This window comes from Solanum tuberosum, unplaced genomic scaffold (assembly GCF_000226075.1).
Source record: "Solanum tuberosum cultivar DM 1-3 516 R44 unplaced genomic scaffold, SolTub_3.0 scf00223, whole genome shotgun sequence".
NCBI lineage: Eukaryota > Viridiplantae > Streptophyta > Magnoliopsida > Solanales > Solanaceae > Solanum > Solanum tuberosum.
The window spans coordinates 645,165-651,632 of NW_006239146.1; positions in this window are offsets into that span (position 1 = coordinate 645,165).

Genomic DNA, 6,468 nt, shown 5'->3' on the forward strand with positions numbered 1-6,468 from the left:
TATTTGTATATCCCGTCTCTCTCGCTTTATATTAACACAAACACAAATTACACATTTGTTTGTATAAAGTGAGAGAAATTGACAGAAGAGAAGTGAGAGAGAGATTGGGTAGGGAGACGACGGAGGCGAGGGAGAAAAAGAGGAGAGTGACGAGTGAGATTTCAGAGAGAGGGGAGATAGGCGAGAAAGAGAGGAAGAGAGGAAGAGGTCGAGAGAGAACGTACCTATAGATAAAAGTTAGTTTCAAATTGTAATAAATGTAACCTGCAGCTACGTTAGCTAAATAAATTTCTAAATCAAGTGTAAGGATTTGTTGGTTCTTGAACCAAAAAACAGTTTCCATCGTTTGTTTTTCATATATTTTTTTTCTTTTGCAAACTTGGGAATTTTTCATCAAACTGAATGAAATTGTGTGTTGCAGCTTTCTTTCAAATTTCTATAGCAAGACTTGTGGATAGACATGATAATAATAGCAAACATTGATTTCCCTATTTCTTTTCAATTAGATAACTGTATATATATAACTACTATATATATGTATCAATTATTATATTTGTATATCTGCATATAATTAGAATTCGTATACAATTGAATGAAGTTAAAACATTTATATTTATATATCCAATCTCGCTCTCATTTTATACAAACACAAATTATACATTGTATTTGTATAATTTGTATTTGTATAAAGCGATAGAGAAAAAGGCAAAAGAGAATTAGACAGCGGAAGATTTGTATTTGTATAATTATAAGTCTATAGGGCGGAGAGATATGTATTTGTATTTGTATATCCCGTCTCTCTTGTTTTATATTAACACAAACACAAATTATACATTTGTTTGTATAGAGTGAGAGATAGTGGCAGAGGAGAAGCGAGAGAGAGATTGGATAGGGAGAGGAAAGAGGAGAGTGACGAGCGAGATTCTATAGAGAGGGGAGAGAGGCGGAGAAAGTGAGGAGAGAGGCAAGAGAGAGAACGTATTTATATCTAAAAGTAAGTTTTCAATTGTAATTAATGTAAACTATAGCTATGTTAGATAAATAAATGTCTAAATCAAGCGTAAGGATTTGCTGGTTCTTGAACAAAAAAACAGTTTCCTTTGTTTGTTTTTTCCTATAATTGTTTCTTTAGCAAGCTTTTGAATTTTTCCTCAAATTGAATGAAATTGTGTGTTGTTTTTTCCTATTTTTGTTTCTTTTGCAAGCTTTGGAATTTTTCCTCAAATTGAAGCTTTCTTCCAAATTTTTATAGCAAGACTTGTACATAGACTTGATAATAATAACAAACATTGATTTCCCTATTTCTTCTGATAGATAATTGTATATATGTAACGACTATATATATGTGTCAATTATTATAATTGTATATCTGCATACAATTTGAATTCGTATACGATTGAAACGAGTAAAAATATTTGTATTTGTATATTCAATCTCTCTCTCGTTTTATACAAACACAAATTATACATTGTATTTGTATAATTTGTGTTTGTATAAAGCAATAGAGAGAAAGACAAAAGAGAATTGGACAGGGGAATATTTGTATTGGTATAATTATAAGTGTATAGGGCAGAGAGATATATATTTGTATATGTATATCCCGCCTTTCTCGTTTTATATTAACACAAACACAAATTACACATTTGTTTGTATAAAGTAAGAGAAATTGGCAGAAGGGAAGTGAGAGAGAGATTAGGTATGGAGACGAGAGAGGCGAGGGAGAAAAAGCCCGCCTCTCTCGTTTTATATTAACACAAACACAAATTACACATTTGTTTGTATAAAGTGAGAGAAATTGACAGAAGAGAAGTGAGAGAGAGATTGGGTAGGGAGACGACGGAGGCGAGGGAGAAAAAGAGGAGAGTGACGAGTGAGATTTCAGAGAGAGGGGAGATAGGCGAGAGAAAGAGAGGAAGAGAGGAGGGGGTCGAGAGAGAACGTAATTATAGATAAAAGTTAGTTTCAAATTGTAATTAATGTAAACTGTAGCTACGTTAGCTAAATAAATTTCTAAATCAAGTGTAAGGATTTGTTGGTTTTTGAACCAAGAAACAGTTTCCATCGTTTGTTTTTCATATTTTTTTTTCTTTTGCAAGCTTGGGATTTTTTCATCAATTTGAATGAAATTGTGTGTTGCAACTTTCTTTCAAATTTTTATAGCAAGACTTGTGCATAGACTTGATAATAATAACAAACATTAATTTCCATATTTCTTTTCAATTAGATAACTGTATATATATAACTACTATATATATATATCCATTATTGTATTTGTATAGCTGCATATAATTAGAATTCGTATACAACTGAATGAAATTAAAACATTTATATTTATATATCCAATCTCGCTCTCATTTAATACAAACACAAACTATACATTGTATTTGTATAATATGTAATTGTATAAAGCGATAGAGAAAAAGGCAAAAGTGAATTAGACAGCGGAAGATTTGTATTTGTATAATTTTAAGTGTATAGGGCGGAGAGATATGTATTTGTATTTGTCTATCCCGTCTCTCTCGCTTTATATTAACACAAACACAAATTATACATTTGTTTGTATAAAGTGAGAGATATTGGCAGAAGAGAAGCGAGAGAGAGATTAGGTTTGGAGAGGAGAGAGGCGAGGGAGAAAAAGAGGAGAGTGACGAGCGAGATTCTAGAGAGAGGGGAGAGAGGCGGGAGAAAGAGAGGAGAGAGGCGAGAGAGAGAACGTATTTATAGCTAAAAGTAAGTTTTGAATTGTAATTAATGTAAACTATAGCTATGTTAGATAAATAAATGTCAAAATCAAGCTTAAGGATTTGCTGGTTCTTGAACAAAAAAACAGTTTCCTTTGTTTGTTTTTTCCTATAATTGTTTCTTTTGCACTCTTTTGAATTTTTCCTCAAATTGAATGAAATTGTGTGTTGTAGCTTTCTTTCAAATTTCTATAGCAAGACTTGTGCATAGACATGATAATAATAGCAAACATTGATTTCCCTATTTATTTTCAATTAGATAATGTATATATGTAACTAATATATATATTTATCAATTATTGTATTTGTATAACTACATACAATTTGAATTCGTATACAATTGAATCGAGTTAAAACATCTGTATTTGTATCTTCAATCTCTCTCTCTCGTTTTATACAAACACAAATTATATATTGTATTTGTATAATTTGTGTTTGTATAAAGCAATAGAGAGAAAGACATAAGAGAATTGGACAGGGAAATATTTGTATTTGTATAATTATAACTGTATAGGGCAGAGAGATATGTATTTGTATTTGTATAAAGTAACAGAAATTAGCAGAAGAGAAGTGAGAGAGAGATTGGGTAGGGAGACGAGAGAGGCGAGGGAGAAAAAGAGGAAAGTGACGAGTGAGATTTTAGAGAGAGGGGAGATAGGCGAGAGAAAGAGAGGAAGAGAGGAGGGGGTCGAGAGAGAACGTAATTATAGATAAAAGTTAGTTTCAAATTGTAATTAATGTAAATTGTAGCTACGTTAGCTAAAAAAAATTTTAAATCAAGCGTAAGGATTTGCAGGTTCTTAAACCAAAAAACAGTTTCATTTGTTTGTTTTTTCCGATTTTTGTTTCTTTTGCAAGCTTTGGAATTTTTCCTCAAATTGAAGCTTTCTTCCAATTTTTTATAGCAAGACTTGTGCATAGACTTGATAATAATAACAAACATTGATTTCCATATTTCTTCTGTTAGATAATTGTATATATGTAACGATTATATATATGTATCAATTATTATAATTGTATATCTGCATACATTTTGAATTCGTATACGATTGAAACGAGTAAAAATATTTGTATTTGTATATTCAATCTCTCTCTCTCTAGTTTTATACAAACACAAATTATACATTGTATTTGAATAATTTGTGTTTGTATAAGGTGATAGAGAGAAAGAAAAAAGAGAATTGGACAGGGAAAGATTTGTATTTGTATAATTGTAAGTATATAGGGCGGAGAGATATGTATTTGTATTTATATATCCCGCCTCTCTCGTTTTATATTAACACAAACACAAAATACACATTTGTTTGTATAAAGTGAGAGAAATTGGCAGAAAAGAAGTGAGAGAGAGATTGGGTAGGGAGACGAGAGAGGCGAGGGAGAAAAAGAGGAGAGTGACGAGTGAGATTTCAGAGAGAGGGGAGATAGGCGAGAGGAAGAGAGGAGGGGGTCGAGAGAGAACGTAATTATAGATAAAAGTTAGTTTCATATTGTAATTAATGTAAATTGTAGCTACGTTAGTTAAATGAATTTCTAAATCAAGTGTAAGGATTTGTTGGTTCTTCAACCAAAAAAAAGTTTCCATCGTTTGTTTTTCATTATTTTTTTCTTTTGCAAGGTTGGGAATTTTTAATCAAATTGAATGAAATTGTGTGTTGCAGCTTTCTTTCAAATTTCTATAGCATGACTTGTGCATAGACTTGATAATAATAACAAACAATGATTTCCCTATTTCTTTTCAGTTAGATAACTGTATATATATAACTACTATATATATATATCAATTATTATATTTGTATATCTGCATATAATTAGAATTCGTATACAATTGAATGAAGTTAAAACATTTATATTTATATATCCAATCTCGCTCTCATTTTATACAAACACAAATTATACATTGTATTTATATAATTTGTATTTGTATAAAGCGATAGAGAGAAAGGCAAAGGAGAATTAGATAGCGGAAAATTTGTATTTGTATAATTATAAGTATATAGGGCAGAGAGATATGTATTTGTATTTGTATATCTCAACTCTCTCGCTTTATATTAACACAAACACAAATTATACATTTGTTTGTATAAAGTGAGAAAAATTGGCAGAAGAGAAGTGAGAGAGAGATTGGCATAAGAGAAGTGACAGAGAAATTGGCCAGACTTGTACATTGACTTGATAATAATAACAAACATTGATTTCCCTATCTCTTCTGTTAGATAATTGTATATATGTAACGACTATATATATGTATCAATTATTATAATTGTATATCTGCATAAAATTTGAATTAGTATACGATTGAAACGAGTAAAAATATTTGTATTTGTATATTCAATCTCTCTGTCTCTCGTTTTATACAAACACAAATTAAACATTGTATTTGAATAATTTGTGTTTGTATAAGGTGATAGAGAGAAAGAAAAATGAGAATTTAACAGAGGAAGATTTGTATTTGTATAATTATAAGTGTACAGGGCGGAGAGATATGTATTTGTATTCGTATATCCCATCTCTCTCGATTTTTATTAACACAAACACAAACTATACATTTGTTTGTATAAACTGAGAGAAATTGGCAGAAGAGAAGGGAGAAATAGATTGAGTAGGGAGACTAGAGAGGCGAGGGAGAAAAAGAGGACAGTGACGAGCGAGATTTCAGAGAGAGGGGAAAGAGGCGAGGGAAAATGTAATTATAGCTAAAAGTAAGTTTCGAATTGTAATTAATGTAAACTGTAGCTATGTTAGCTAAATAAATGTCTAAATCAAGCGTAAGGATTTGTTGGTTCTTGAACCAAAAAATAGTTTCCTTTGTTTGTTTTTTCCTATTTTTGTTTCTTTTATAAGCTTTTGAATCTTTCATCAAATTGAATGAAATTGTGTATTGTAGCTTTCTATAAAATTTCTATAGCAAGACTAGTGCATAAACTTGATAATAATAACAAACATTGATTTCTCTATTTATTCAGTTAGATAATTATATATATGTAACTACTATATATATGTATCAATTATTGTATTTGTATATCTGCATACAATTTGAATTCGTATACAATTGAATCGAGTTAAAACATTTGTATTTGTATCTTCAATCTCTCTCTCTCTCTCTCGTTTTATACAAACACAAATTAAACATTGTATTTGAATAATTTGTGTTTGTATAAGGTGATAGAGAGAAAGAAAAATGAGAATTGGACAGGGGAATATTTGTATTTGTATAATTATAAGTGTATAGGGCAGAGAGATATATATTTGTATTTGTATATCCCGCCTCTCTCGTTTTATATTAACACAAACACAAATTATACATTTGTTTGTATTAACTGAGAGAAATTGGTAGAAGAGAAGAGAAGCGAGAGAGAGAGATTGGGTAGGGAGACAAGAGAGGCGAGGGATAAAAAGAGGCGACTGAGATTTCAAAGAGAAGGGAGAGAGGCGGGAGACAAAGAGAAAGAGTGGAAAGAGGCTAGAGAGAACGTAATTATAGCCAAAAGTAAGTTTTTAATTGTAATTAATGTAAACGGTAGCTATGTTAGCTAAATAAATGTCTAAATCAAGCGTAAGGATTTGCTAGTTCTTGAACCAAAAAACAGTTTTCTTTGTTTGTTTTTCCTATTTTTATTTCTTTTGCAAGCTTTGGAATTTTTCATCAAATTGAATGAAATTGTGGTTGTACCTTTCTTTCAAATTTCTATAGCAAGACTTGTGCAAAGACTTGATAATAATAACAAAC